We start from the raw sequence: 15,726 nt of genomic DNA on the forward strand, positions 1-15,726 counted from the left end.
TAAATTAATAATTTTCTACTGTTGACCCACTCCAGGGCTCCTAGAATAAATCATACTTGGTGTGATATACTGGGAAATAGATTATATGGTCTCTGTCCTCAGGTTCTGGCACACAGCTCCTAAAACCCTTGGAATCTCTGGACAGGTGAGTGTCTTTTGTAGGCTAATGAGATGACTGGTGACTTAGGGCCCCTAGATAGATTCAGGATGGGGCTGGTCACCAGAAAGACCCAGGCACGACTAGAGGGTTGGAATTTTTTAGCCCCACCCCCGAACCTCTGGGGAGGGGCAAGTGTCTGGAGAGTGAGTTCAATCACCAATGGCCAGTAAGTTTAACCAGTCATACCTATGTAATGAAGCCTCCATAAAAACCCCTAAATGATGGAGTTCAAAGAGCTTCCTGGTTGAGGTGCTGGGAGGGTGCTCAGAGAGGGCATAGAAGCTCCACGCCTCTTTCCCTACACCTTGCCCTATGTGTCTCTTCCATTTGCCTGTTCCTGAGTTGTATCCTTCATAATAAACTAGTAATATTAAGTAAAATGTGTTCTTGAGTTTGTGAGCTGTTTTGGCAAATCATCAAACCTGAGGAGGGGGTCATGGGAACTCCTGATTTATAGCCTGTCGGTCAGAAGTACAGGAGGCCTGAGACTTGTGACTCGTGCCCGAAGTGGGGGCCAGTCTTGCTGGGACTGAACCCTTAACCTGGGTGTAGTTAGTGTCAGAATTGAATTGAATTGTTGGACATCTAGCTGGTGTGCAGAGAGTTGGAGAACTGGTTGGTGTGAGAAAAAACCCACACACATTTGGTGTCAGAAGTGTTGTGAGTAAAAACAGGCCCCTTGGTTACAGAATATTATTTTTAAATGTGCTGTTGAATGCTGTTTGCTAATAGTTTTTGCATTAGTGTTCGTAAGTGCGGTCATTCTATAGAGATTTTTTTTTCCAATTGAATGTTCAAAAATGTTAAGTGTCTTTATATTTAAAGGGCAGTATTGCTGTATATAAAATTGGGTTAGCCTTTCTTTCCTCGAGGACTTTATGGACACAGTTCTGCTATCTTCTAGTGTGGGCTATGCATGGGAGAAAACTGAGGTCAGCCTGTGTTTTGCCTAAATGCCTTGAAGATTCCCTTCCTTCCCTCCCTCTCTCTTTTTAAAGTTTAATAAGTTTACCAGGACATACCTTATTAATTGAATTAAGTCAATTTTTCCTGGAACCATAGTGAGCCCTTTTAATCTGTATATTGAAGTCATCCTAACTTTGGTTCTACATGTCCCTTACAGGGTTTTCAGCAATGTCGTTTCTTTTTTTCTTTTCTTTTTTTTTTTGTGTTACGCGGGCCTCTCACTGTTGTGGCCTCTCCCACTGCGGAGCGCAGGCTCAGCAGCCATGGCCCACGGGCCCAGCCGCTCCGCAGCATGTGGGATCCTCCCGGACCGGGGCACAAACCCGTGTCCCCTGCATTGGCAGGCGGACTCTCAACCACTGCACCACCAGGGAAGCCCAATGTCGTTTCTTTCCCATGTGTTTTTGGTTTCTGTAATGGAAAAAGATTTATTCTTCTCTTCTACTTCCCTAGCTCTGCCCTTAAGTGTTTTATCTACTTTTGTTGTCTCGTCTTTTCTTAGTGTATCTCTGCTTTACACATTGTTTCATAGAAGAGATTGTGTGGTTCATTTGTTTTTTATTTCATGGGAATATATTTTTATTTACTAATGGCAGCATGTTGAGGGGTTTTCTTGGTTTTTAATTTTTTGGCTGTGTTGGGTCTTCCTTACTGCACATGGGCCTTCTCCAGTTGCAGCAAGCAGGGGCTGCTCTTCATTGCGGGGCCCAGGCTTCTCATTGCGGTGGCTTCTCTTGTTGCGGAGCACGGGCTCTAGGCGCGCAGGCTTCAGTAGTTGTGGCTTGCGGGCTTTAGAGTGTAGGCTCAGTAGTTGTGGTGCATGGGCTTAGTTGCTCCAAGGCATGTGGGGTCTTCCCGGACCAGGGCTTGAACCCGTGTCCCCTGCATTGGCGGGCGGATTCTTAACCACTGTGCCACCAGGGAAGTCCCTAATGGAAGCATTTTTGGATGAATGTTCTTTGCGATTGGTTTTTCTTGTGGGGTTTTTTGAGGTTTTTTGTTTGTTTTGTGTTTTTGCTGGTAGTTTTGTGCTGGTTCCTTTTTTTTTTAAATTGTGATAATATATATAACAAAGTTTACCATCAATCATTTTTTAAATGTACAGTTCAATATGTACTAAATCCTTTTATAAAATTGTCATTCATCTTTGATTGAGGCGATTCCTTCCAGTCTAGCAGTCTGTAGAAAATTCTTTTGGGAAGGGGCTAGCCTAGCAGGGGTTTTTCTTGAATATTCTACTAGCAGCCTTTCTTGCCCTCAGACATCTGGAAATGGCAGTTGTAATGCCCCAGGCATTCTCTGTCACCCTGCCTCCTTGACAGACTGCTTCCTGTAGGTTTGACTTGTGTATATGATTCTTCATGCCTTACTGGGTCTGAGGAAGCCTCAGTCACCAGTCCCTGAGCCAGTTCCCACTGTTAGAAACAATGGATTGCTGGTATTGCCCCCTTAGAATGAAGCATTTACTTTTTAGAAGTGGACTTGCATGCTTTGTCTGACATCTGTAACAACAGGCGTTCTCTCTCATCGCTTTCCCACACCCTCGTTTGACCTTTACAGCATTTGGTGGTTCTTACTCACATATTGGGGTTTGGGGTCACAGATGTCTCTAGTTTTGTCAGAGACGTGATGTTTCTGTTTCTCATTCTCCTGGTTGCTTTTGTGTGGTTCTCTAGTGGAGAAGGGGTAAAGTCTTCATTCTGCCATTTTAAAATGAAGTACAGTCTTCTAACTTTAATAAATTTAGCTTTCTGAAAAACTCATTTTTTAAACAGTCCTTATTTTTTGCCTACTCATGAGAACTTCCTCACTACCATTGGTTGGGAAATTGCTGCTTTTGTGTCATTTAAAGGTAATCTGATCTTGTTGAGGGAGCGGCTTGAGGGGTTAGCAGAGAGGGATGTGTTTAGACCCTTTCATGTGTTCTCTCCATTAGCCTATTTCTGTCTCCCTCTGATTTTATGAGCATTTCAGTTAGATCTCTGTGCTCGGTTACCCATCTTCTTGTGTGTATATATCACTCTGCTGAGAAGCTTGAGAAAGCTATGTCTCCTTTATGATCCGGCAGCGTGTGCAGCAGGAGTAAATGCCGGCCGGTCCCGTCACCAAAACAGGAAGCTCTGTGAGTTTGTAGGTAACAGACCCAGACAGACCCTTGTGGCTTCCTTAGGTCTTGTAGTATGGAGAATTTCGTAGGTTTTCATTCTTTAGTCTACATAAAGAAAGATCCTTTTTAGAGAATAGATTTTATTTTTCACCCCAGCCTTAATTATTACTGTCATTTCTTTAGCTAAATTCTTCTTTTCCAGCTGGCCATAGTGTATCAGTCAGATGAGGCCAGCTTACAATTTCAATGGCTTAAAAGAGCAAAGATTTTTTTTCCACTCATTTATGGTATTTGTTCTGGCAGCTTTGCTCTGCACTGTCCTTACTCAGGGACCCACTGATGGAGCAGCCACCCTCTTGAACGACGCTAGGTGCGAAGGGAAAGAAATTTCTGGAGGATCTCATTCCAGCAATTAAATGTTTCAGCTTCACCTCACTTCTGCTCACAAGTCACTGGTCAGAACTGGTCACATGACTTTACCCAACCACAGTGGGAGCAAAGGAGTTTAGTCTTCCTTGTTCCCAGGAAAGGGGAGTGGGACAATGACAGAAGTACTAATTAAGGACAACCATGGCTACCTGTCAGTTGTATCAGCAGAGTTGGCAAGCGTTCCATTTAGAATTTCTGGTGTTTGAATTTGTACGTTTTTCTTTTAGCATACCAGCGGATTGGAATGTCTGTGCCCAGCTCTGCATAGAACTTCCTGAGTGATTTTGCAGAGGGAAGAGGTTCTGAGCTTTTCTCTCTTCTGCATGATCTTACTTAATCCCCATAGAGTCTTATGAGGCGGAGACTATTATTTTCCTATTTTAATGGTGAGCTGATATTGAGAAAAATTAAGTCATTTGCCCAAAAGTGGCTTAACTCATAAATAGAAGATTCAGCTCAAATGTTGATCTATTTAATTCCAGAACTCAAGCTCTTAATCTTTATATCTTAAGACCTGAGTGTCCCCAACTTTTAAATGGGAGGCTTATTAGACTATCTTGTCTACAACGGCCTTGCTGACTTAAAAAAATGCCTGCCTTCCTAAAACTAGCATAACAGCCCTGGTTGTCTGTGCTTTGAAATGCTAGCCCTGTTTACAACATTTGGCATTTCCTAGAAGCAAGGAACCAAAGCCCAAATAGTTTTACAGTGGAAGTCTTGATATGGCAGAGAAACACGATTCATGGCAACACAAACTATACTTCTCTTGCTTGATTGTAGCATGGACCTTGGCAGCCAGAAGTCATGGTGGCTTGATAGTTTCTGATCAAAATGTCGAGGGCCAGCATTCTTCGTGGGTGGGGATATGTGCATAGCAGTAAGTCAGGTGCTTGCTTTGGCCTTCTAAGTAAATCTGGCAGTTGGGAGACCAGCTTTTAAAATAGGTTAAACTTGGGCTTCCCTGGTGGTGCAGTGGTTGAGAGTCTGCCTGCCGATGCAGGGGAAACGGGTTCGTGCCCCGGTCTGGGAAGATCCCACATGCCGTGGAGCGGCTGGGCCCGTGAGCCATGGCCGCTGAGTCTGCGTGTCCGGAGCCTGTGCTCCGCAACGGGAGAGGCCACAACAGTGAGAGGCCCACATACCGCAAAAAAACAAACAAACAAACAAATAAAATAGGTTAAACTTAAGACTTTTTTTCACTAGGCCCTAAGCCTAAAGGTTTCTACTCCTTTTTTTTTTAAAGTGTTTGTTGTTCTTGTTGTAAAATAGGTACTCCTTGTTAAAAATAATCAAAGGCAGAATGCTTAGAATTTGGTGCACTCGTGTACTGTTGGTGGGAATATAAATAGACATAGCCATTAAAAAAGATAGTTTAGCAGTATCTGTTAAAAATGTAAACCTCTTACGTTCTCAGTCCCAGCCACTGGCCCTTCTGGGAATTTATCGTCCTATGGAAATGTTTGTATATGTGCACACAAAGGTATATACAAGGATGTCTGTTAATAGAATAGTGCATCTGTACAGTGGAGTTCTAGGTAGATGTTAAAAAGATAAGGTTTATCTAGCCAATATGGGACTGTATGTCCGTGATTTATTGTAAGGTGAGAAGACCAGGTTGCAAAATTATGTGTGTAGTGTGATCCCATTATAAGGCGGAGTAAACCTATGCTTATGTCAAGGTATATTCTTATGACTTGGTGTGAAAGATGTCTGAAAATGGCAAGGGTTTCAGGAGTGCCTCCCAGGTGGCTCTGGGAGGGGAGGGAGATTTTTGATAGGGGTAGTGTTGGAAAATCGGCCTTTTACTGTTTACTCTATACGTAATTGCTATATTGTATGAAAAGAAGTTTAGCAATAAATGTATATTACTTTAAAAAATTAAACTGTATAGAATTGTTTGAAGTGGAAAAGTAAAGTTGCTTTCTCATTCCTCGTAGATATCTGCTGTTAGGAGTTTGAATGGTTCCCTTGCAGAGATTTATTTTCTGTGCATATACATATACATATACATAATAAGCATCACGTGCACAATGTGCTTATACACAGTTGGAGCAGCACTAAGCATACAGTTCTATGGCTTATTTTTTTCCACCTAAAAAACATGTTGTGAACCTTTTCCCATATTGGTCGGTATAAACTACTTACTACAACTACCACCGCTACTTTTTCCTCTTCTGCCTCCTCCTCCTCCCTTTCACTGCATAGTATTTCTTGGTCTGGATATATCATCATTTATTTGCTGTTGAGGGACATTGTTTCTAGTCTTTTATTACAAACAGTACTGCAGTGGATATCTGTCTATAGGCATGTGTATGCACACTCAAACACAGGTGTACAAATATATCTGTGGGATAAATACCCCAGAGTGGACTGAAGGGTACGTTTTGTGTTTTGATGGATATTGCCAAAATACTGTTCAGTGTATAAGGGTAGCACATGTTTTTAAAATGATCATACGTTAGAATTGCAAGATGCCTTAAAAATCATGTAGTTCAGGGGCTTCCCTGGTGGCACAGTGGTTAAGAATCCGCCTGCCAGTGCAGGGGTCACGGGTTTGAGCCCTGGTCCGGGAAGATCCCACATGCCGTGGAGCACCTAAGCCCGTTTGCCACAACTACTGAGCCTGAGCTCTAGAGCCTACAAGCCACAACTACTGAAGCCCGCACGCCTACAGCCCATGCTCCGCAATAAGAGAATCCACCGCAATGAGAAGCCCAAGCACCGAAACTACAGAGTAGCCCCCGCTCGCCGCAACTAGAGAAAGCCTGCGCGCAGCAACGAAGACCCAACGCAGCCAAAAATAAATAAATAAATAAATTTATTTTCAAAAGCTCATGTAATTCAACTCTGCGATATGGGTAAATCTCACGAACGTGTGGAACAAAAGAAGCCAGAGACAAAAAAATATATACTGTATGATTCTGTTTATATAAAGAAGAAAAACAGAAAAACTTACTTGTGCTATTATAAATTAGGACAGTGGTTATCCTTGGTGAGGAATAGAGACTAGAAGGGGGCTTCTGGAATGCTGGAAATGTTCTGTGTCTTGGTCTGGGTGCTGTTTACATGGTGTGTTCAGTGTGTGACAATTTATCATTTTACGCTTCTCTATAAACTTAGAAATGTGTATTATACTTCAGTGAGAGTTTTTTGTTTTTTAAAGCATCTAGTCCAACTCTGGTTTTATCGATTAAGACCCCAAGAGTTGAAGGCTTTCCTTGCTCTCCTGCCAGATGCAGATGAGGTTTCCTGAGAGCCTCATGCTGGCTCTGGAGCCCCGACCTGTCTTGCCAGTATTGGACTGGTGATGCTGCTGGCACTCGGAAAGCCTGTGAACGTGTGACAGAGTCTCTCACCTTGAGGCCCTTGAAGAATGATGGTGTGTCTGAGAGCCAGCTGCTGTGTCAAATGGAGTTTCTGGTTTTACAGCGCACGCTGCTGTGTTTGGGAATACCCTAGCACAGGCCTCACACACCCAGTCGATAAGACGAGCTCAGAAGGCTTACAGCTGAGGAGAAGTCCAGTTCTCTGTCATGCCAGCCGCCTCTCCCTCGTGATTTCTTCTCCTTGAGCTGCTTCTCCTTGCATCCTAATCTGTACTTTCCACGGCTTATTTCTGATTGTTTTCAGGCCAGTCCCTATTTTAGATCATTTTATCTTTTTCAGTAAAATTGTTTGTTTAAAGTAAAAAAGAAATAGATTTCTGTTGTATCCTTCCTGGCCTGCTTTAGGAGGGTGGTGGGGTGGTGGATTCCAAGGAATTGTTTTGTGTGGTATGTGACTCCAGGATTTTCAGCATCCAGGATTCCTTTATTTTGCTGTGGAGATTCTATCTGGAAACTTTCTGTGAGTCAAAGCATAGTTGGGTTGTTTGAGCATTTCCTGTGGTCAGAAATTTTCCTTGTGGTCAAAAAATTGATCGGAGATTAAGATGTCTTCTGAGCGCTTGCTGGCATGCACATACCTATTGACTTTGCTAGTAGCACGTGTGTGGGGGATGTCCTGTTTGATCATGAGTTAGAAATAATGGCTAAATTACAAGAGCCAGCCAGCCCTCTTAACATAGTACAGTCTTACTATCATGGCCGAGTCCATGTCCTGACAATACCAAGAGATTGATATATGCAAATTTAGGTAAGTATGTAAAGTCCAGCATGGCCACCTCTTAAATCTTAAACATCCCTGACACATGGAGGAAATGTTAAAGGTAGTTGCTGATCTATTCTAAAGGGGGCACTGGTAAATACAATGCTGGGGTAAGACATTCCAGATATGATATTGAAGAGACACCAAATTGGTAAGTCCTTATTTTGAACCAGATGGAGCCTTCTGTAAGTGGGCCCTCTCAGTAGAAAATTCTCATGTTGGACTTCACTCCAAGCCCCTACCCCACCTCACTACTTTCTGCCCTTTTGTTTCCCTTCACCCTCTGCTTCCTTCCTCCACTCTGGCCTCAGCGAATCAATTTGTTATCAAAGATCCAGCTTGAATTATGCCTTCTCACTGATTGGCCATCCTTACTTCTGTTGACCTCGCCCTCCCTCTTCTGGACTTCTGTGCCAGTATTGTCTGTGTACTCTGCTTAGCAGTCACATGTTCTGCCTTATAGCTTTTCTTTTATTATCTTTAATTTGATTGCACTTTTCACATCTTTACCTTGTCTGCCTAAATTGTCACCTCCTGAAAGGATATGACAGTGTTGGTGATTTTTATATCCCTAGTGTAGTGTCACCCAGGTAGTATGCTTTCAGTAATGATTTATTGCTGTGATACCCTGTTGCCCAAATACCACCATGTGTCATATCATCAGAGATGCGATTACTATAAATAGAAAATTCAATTGCTAATTTATTTTGCAAACTTGAGCAGGTGGCATCTTTCTTTGTCTTCCTTTACACCATAGGTCACTCTCCACTGAAAAACTGTGTGACAAAATTATTTTCAATTTCCGACTGACTCAGCTGACCCTCTGGATTTAGGGTAGTATTTGCTTGTCAGGGCAGTTTCAGTTCAGCAGAAGAGTTGATGTGGTTTGTTGGAGCTTAGTGGAAGAAGATTTTACCTGGGTTTTAAGATCAATATGTGAATTCTTTGAAAAGATAGAATAGGCATAAGCCAACATGAACCCAGGGTGAGACTATAAAAGTCTCAAAAACTTGCAGAAATGCATAGTCTTTAAGTCTTTGGTAGCCTGTCCAAATATGAAGCATGGATCTAAATTTTTATTCAGTTATCATAGTACTACCTTTTGTATCATCTCCTGTGTCTTGTGACAATTACTTTATCAACCATTAAATCCTAAAAATTGGGTCTTTTCTAAGATGTTTGTTTTACAGATTTCACTCTCTTGTTTTTATACCAAAATCATGGTTCGTGAATTCTTATTTTATAATGTGTTCTAATAACTGGTAGAATTAATCATTTTCAACTCTTTACCAGAATATTCTATAGCCTCACAGTATCCTAAAAGAGTAATTAAAAACCTGTTATATGCCAGTTCCCCTTACTTAGGTGCTGGAGGTTCAGCGATGAATAAGACAGTTCACATTTTCCTAGCAGGGCTCTCAGTCTAGTGAAGATTAGAGTCAAGACCAAGTTAGTAAAGGAAGTAGTTGGCAGCAAAGCTTCCATTTTTCTACAGCCCCATTGCCTAGCTTATACGCCCAGCAGCCACCGAGGTCTACAGGGTAACCTTCCAGCCTGCCTCTGTGTGATATTTTTTATGGGATCTTTTTTTTTTTTTTTTGCAGTACATGGGCCTCTCACTGTTGTGGCCTCTCTCGTTGTTGCAGAGCACAGGCTCCGGATGCGCAGGCTCAGCGGCCATGGCTCACGGGCCCAGCCACTCCGTGGCATGTGGGATCTTCCCGGACCGGGGCACGAACCCGTGTCCCCTGCATCGGCAGGCGGACTCTCAACCACTGCGCCACCAGGAAAGCCCTATGGGGTCTTTTAAAGATAGTTTTGCTACTTTTTTCTTTTTTTACAAAGTATCTTAATATGACTTTTTTGAATTATTTTCTTCAGTGCATTTAACCATTCCATTGAGATTTTTTTTTTTAATATATTTATTTATTTATTTATTTGGTTGTGCCAGGTCTTAGTTGTGGCATGCGAACTCTTAGTTGCGGCATGCATGTGGGATCTAGTTCCCTGACCAGGGATCGAACCTGGGCCCCCTGCATTGGGAGCATGGAGTCTTAACCACTGTGCCACCAGGGAAGTCCTCATGCCGTTGAGATTTTTATTTGGTTTATGTTTAAAATGCAGTTCAACATCTTTGTGTAGTGTATGGTCTTTCAATTCAAGGTCATGATGTCTCTGTGTATTCTTTTCTCTTCATTTTTCTCATAATTAGTCATTGTAGGTTTTTTTAATTTATTTATTTATTTATGGCTGTGTTGGGTCTTCGTTTCTATGTGAGGGCTTTCTCTAGTTGTGGCAAGCGGGAGCCACTCTTCATCGCGGTGCATGGGCCTCTCACTATCGCTGCCTCTCTTGTTGCGGAGCACAGGCTCCAGACGTGCAGGCTCAGTAATTGTGGCTCACAGGCCCAGTTGCTCCACGGCATGTGGGATCTTCCCAGACCAGGGCTCGAACCCATGTCCCCTGCATTGGCAGGCAGATTCTCAACCACTGAGCCACCAGGGAAGCCCTGCAGTTGTTTGTGTTTACTTTCTAAGGTTGATGAGGTCAAGTGTAATGAATGTTTGTCAACCTGTAAATATCTGGGCCTATTGAGTACAAGACGTTTTCAATGCTGAGGAGATCCTGAGCCTAAGGCCAGGTCCCATTGGAAAGAGAGCTACATACATGGAAGAGGAAATTAATAGTTCACAGCAGTGAGTTTGCCTCAAGTCCGTGAGGCTGAAATGTTAGGTGGAAGTCAGGGAAGGAAGGAAATTCTTTGAGCTGGCTTGATACTTGTCTGGGCTGGGGGCTTGGCCTGAAAGATAAGTTGGATTCTGTAACAAAGGATGGAGAAGAATCTTCTAGGTAGGGGAGGTGGACTGAACAAGATTCAGGTGTAGAGGTGAGAGGTGCTGTTGACCACATAGCTATGTTGCCCTAGAATCCTTTGAATGTCAGGTTCTGGCATTTAGACTTGGACAGGGGTTTTCAGTTTGTCTGTCTCGGATCCCTAGGATTCTAAGGAAGGTTTTCTGTGTGGAAACGGGGAACGCAGGCCACTAGGATTCTGGGTCCTTCACCCTTAAAGTTCAGTTTAAGGTTTTATTTGGAAAAAGGATTTGGTGCTCTTGAGAAAGGTTATCAACCCTTGTTATCATCAGTGGGAAGGCAGGGTTTGAAGGTTTTTTATCTGAGAGAATTCGCTGAAGCTCTTGGAGGGCACTCCCTTGTTACCTTCCCATATCAGTCAACCTAGTCAATCAATGCTGTTGTTTTTACCACTTGAGTGGGTCTTGAATCTGGCCCCTGCCACTGCAATTAATCTCACTGTCTTTCTGGTTTATGATCGTAGCCTCTTGGTAATTGGTCTTTCTCCTTCTGGTCTCATGTCCGTTCAGTCCTTTAGCCACACTGCTGCAAATATCTTTGTAAAATGAATGAGATCACATCACCTTCCCACGTTTAAAATTCTTCATGGGCTTCCCTGGTGGCGCAGTGGTTGGGAGTCCGCCTGCCGATGCAGGGGACGTGGGTTCGTGCCCCGGTCTGGGAAGATCCCACATGCCGTGGAGCGGCTGGGCCCGTGAGCCGTGGCCGCTGAGCCTGCGCGTCTGGAGCCTGTGCTCTGCAACGGGAGAGGCCACAACAGTGAGAGGCCCGCGTACAGAAAAAAAAAAAAATTCTTCAGTGGCTCTCCATTACCTCCAGGATAAAGTTTAAGGCTGTTGCCAGCAAAACCGGCCCCTGTCCATCATCTAGCCCCACCTCTTGCCATTTTCATCCACGATGATAAACTTCAGCCGCACAGATTAGAGCAGCATGCCGCTTCTTAAGCTTTTGTGCTATTTCTCACCCGCGGTACCTTTACTTGCCGTTCCCTTTCAAGAGTCCCCTCCTGGCGTCCTTCCCTGGCCTACCCTCTGAGCCAGTGCCCACCACCCTGTGTTCTGTAGTGCTCTGTGCAGTGCTCTGTGAACACTTACCCTCTGGACTCTGATTGTCTTCCTTCCTCAATGGATCCTAAGTTCCTTGAGGGAAGGGACTGGGTCTTCATCATTGTATCCTCCAAACCAAGACACAGGGCTCTAATAAATGATTATGAACGAATGAATGGTGTAGAGACATTCAGAAGACCTCTTTCCTCAAAAGTGCCATTCAGTGGAAACGTGGAATTGTATCTAAAGAAAGGGAGAAGTAAAAAGATGCATATAATACTAAGGTCTTGAGCAAGGTTGCAACATCTGAGTGAGAACTAATTTTCCTGTGTTCTTAGTGCGAGGGGTAGAGGGTGTATTGCTAACAGTCCAGGGAATGTGAAACTTTCGAGGTAGGATACTTAAATAGAGGGTCTCAGAAGGAAGGGAGCTGCGAGTCAGCAGAGCAGGGGGAAAGAAAGCGAGTGGGTCAGGCTGCCTGGGCTAACGGGAGGCTTGGTGTCCCGAGGGTGCGGCTGGCCATGAGGATTCAGGTGCACCTTTTCTGAGTTGGGAGAATTGTCTATAAATCACTTTAGAGTTTAGAGTTCAAAAATAAGGGAATTCCCTGGCGGTCCAGTGGTTAAGACTCGGCGCTTTCACTGCTGTGGCCCGGCTTCGATCCCTGGTCGGGGAACTAAGATCCTGCAAGCCATGCAGCACGGCCAAAAAAAAAAAAAAAAAGCTGTTATAATAATTATGATGATAATAATAAATGGAGGATAGGTGGATAGATGTTTTACCCCAGGGGATTTGGCACTTAAAATTTTTCAGTCCACTGCAGCCTGTATCAATTCAGAGGTCCTTAGAGCAGAGACCTGCTCTGACAAAGATTCCTCATTACCTGGTGATTTCTCTTCTCCCTGATGCACCCTGGGACTGCTTGAGCTATTGTTCAGCTACCAGGAGCAAGCAGAGGCTGGGCGGAGACAGCGTTGGAGTCTCCGTGACTCTAAGTGAACATTTACATCCAGGCTAATCTGAGCAGCAACAGGCAGACTGTTAGCGAACACTCTTCCTTCAAGGATGTAAAGACAGAGAGCTTGACTGTCTAAATAACAGTTGAATGAATTGTTGTCTGTAGGGTGTTGTCAGCCTCAAAGAAGCAATCAGTTTTCTCTCCTTGCCCTCTGAAACAGATCTACTTGTGCCATTGTTAGATCTCTTTGCTACAAGTATTCTTGGGTTGGATTTGGCTTCTGAGTTTATCTCCATTTTCAGGAATCCTTCCCTGAATACCCATCCTCCCACCTGCCGAAGGCAAGGTAAGGTGTCCCTACTGGCAGAACCAGTAGGCTGTCTACTCCTGGTGTGCAGCCCTGTTGTCACCACTCTGCATTCATTGTCTTTGTCACTTTGCTGCTTTGTTTCCTGCAACGCTGCTACACTAAGGAACTCAAGAGCAGAGACTGTCTCTGCTTTGCCATCACCTGGCACAGCACCTGACGTGCAGTAGGCACTTGGGTATTCATTGAAGGAATAAGTGATTTTTTTTGTCCCATGTACTAAATCAGTTAGATTAAGGCAGATAGGAAATAGTCACTAGATGCAAGATGAATTCTTGAGGATTGATCACTTAAAGATCTCTTCTTGGCAAGTCTGTCTACACTTTTGCTCTTTCTGCTTCTCTCTTTCCCTGCCCAGGCTCTTAAATTGATTGCATAAAATTTTGTTTCCCTTTGAATGCTGTAGGGTGCTGCTCCAAACTCTTTGGAGTTTACGTAAATATTTGTTGTTTAAGGGACCTAGTATGGTTAGAGCAGGGAAATTGGGGAAACGCAGATTCGCAAACCCCTGGAAGCTGTGACTTGAAGAACTGTGTGGGTTTATTTTTACTTAGGGGCACATAACCTAGGGACTGTGGATAGGCTTCTGGAGGCCTGTGAACCCCTGATTTCCTACAGCTGTTGGTGAGATTGTATGTGTGTGTATGTGTGTGTGCGTGCACCGCACAATGTGGATGCACCAGAATCTGCAGCCTTCATTAGGTTATCAAAGTAAGAGGAGTCTCCTCCTCCCAAAAGGTTAAAGACTACTGTGCAGCCAAGTGGTGGTGGTATACCTACCAGATGATCCGGAGCAAGCGGGGGTGATGGCACACCTTTGTCCTCAAGGAGTTTATGATCCAATAGAGGTTAAAAGATTTGATCCTAAACCTCTTAGAGCTGGCAAAAGAGAGATCAGTGAGGGCTGGGAGATAGATTTGTTAGGCTTGAAGGATGAGTAGCATTGAAGTGACTGAGACTAGATCAAATAGTTTTCTCTTCCCAGCTCTCCAAGACAGGAAGCCTCATAGCTTCCCAGTGATTCCATGCAACTTGCTGGTCCAAATTGGTTATAGTCCACCTCCAGTTTTACTGTGTGCCCATCCCCTCCCATTGGATCCTTTGCAAATAGAGAGTCACTGATCTCGTATGCGCATGACAAACAGCAGGAACAGCAGCTAATACAGCTTTTAACGTGGTAATGTTCGCTCCTGGCTTTACTTTCGGTATCTCACCTCCATATTACAGATTGAAAATAAACGACCCTCCTGGGTGCTGGAGTTCAGTAACTCCCTCGGTTTTATCCCTCCCCACAGAGAGATGGCTTAGCACACATCTGTCTCCCTTGTGTGTTCACAGTGACCGCGAGAAACAGACGCCCAGCGTCAGCAAGCACTTTGATGTGTGGTGTACCATTCCTCAGAGGACACCAACCCAGTCTTTCCTGGAACTGCCTTCCAAAAAACCCTGCCAAGCTAGTAAATGGAAAATGGCTGCTAAGTGTTCGGAATAAGTAACAGGCATATATTCCGGCTTTATAACTAACTGAGAGCAGAGTACAGTGTTGCCCTGATGGAAGGCAGCAGGACGAAAGGCCAGACTCTCCCTCGAGCTGGTTTCCTACAGCTGTTGGTGAACTCCCAGGCTGCTTAATCTACTTGGGAAATGCTCTTCATTTAGCCCCAGCATGCGGCACAGAGCCTTCTACGGCACCTGTGGGCAGCGAGGCAGGCCTGACCCCCAGTACGTTCCTTACCTTCTCTGAGTCTGTGTTTCCTTGGCTTCCTTGCAAGGGTAGTTGTGCATATTAAGAGACAACACGTGCCAAGCGCCAGTTAGGACCTCACGTTGCCAGGCCCGGTGCTGAGTGTTTCCATGAGTCTCATCCCATTCTCATAGCAGTCTTCTGAGAAGGGTGTAATTTCCAATTTTCTGAAAAGGAAAAGGGGATTCAGAAAGATGGGGATTGGAGCTGGGACTCTAACCCAGAGCCATTATTACCCTTTTGGCCACATCGCCTCCCTTCACTCGGGTAATTTGAAGCCCAAAGAAGACATCAGTTGGGACCTGCCAGCTAATGGAGCAGTGGGATCAGGCAGCTGATGTCGGACTCTGGTACCCTACACCAATACCCCCTCTCTAACTGCATGGGAGGGTTTTCTTCCCTCCTGACACCAGCTGTGTGGGGTCTTTTCCAATACCACGTCAATTCTCCGACACCAGCCAGGTGTCCTGCCACGCAGTTCTGGCACTAACCACCCGGAGTTACCATCAGGCTCTGCAGGTTCAGGGCTCAATCCCACAGAACCGCCCTCACTTCACCACGCCAGTTGCAAGTCCCTGGGCTGTGCGCAAACTGTCTGACTTGGCCAGAAAGTCGAGGGTTCCCACAGCCTCCCCGCAGGTTCGATAATTTATTAGAACAACTCACAGAACTCAGGAAAATGCTATGCAACTGATCCTTGAACAGCACAGTTTGAACTGCGTGGGTCCACTTATACTCAAATCTTTTTCAATAGTAAGTACAGCCGTCCTCCCCATCTGCGGTTGGTTGAATCTGTGGATGCTGGACCACCGACACGGAAGAACCGCAGACGTGGAGCGTCGACTATAGGTTATGGGCGGGTTTTCAACCGTGTCGAGATTCAGCACCCCTAACCCCCACCGTGTTCAGGGTTCAACTGTCTTACTGTT

General features: G+C 44.6%; 1 protein-coding gene across 4 annotated transcripts in view; it reads left to right on the top strand.

The window, feature by feature from the left end:
- The window catches only part of ARHGAP35 (Rho GTPase activating protein 35), a 122,661-nt gene that overhangs the window by 79,785 nt on the left and 27,150 nt on the right, over positions 1 to 15,726 (top strand). The window lies entirely within an intron of this gene.

The sequence above is a fragment of the Mesoplodon mirus genome, assembly GCF_964341445.2.
Source record: "Mesoplodon mirus genome assembly, chromosome: 19".
Lineage (NCBI taxonomy): Eukaryota > Metazoa > Chordata > Mammalia > Artiodactyla > Ziphiidae > Mesoplodon > Mesoplodon mirus.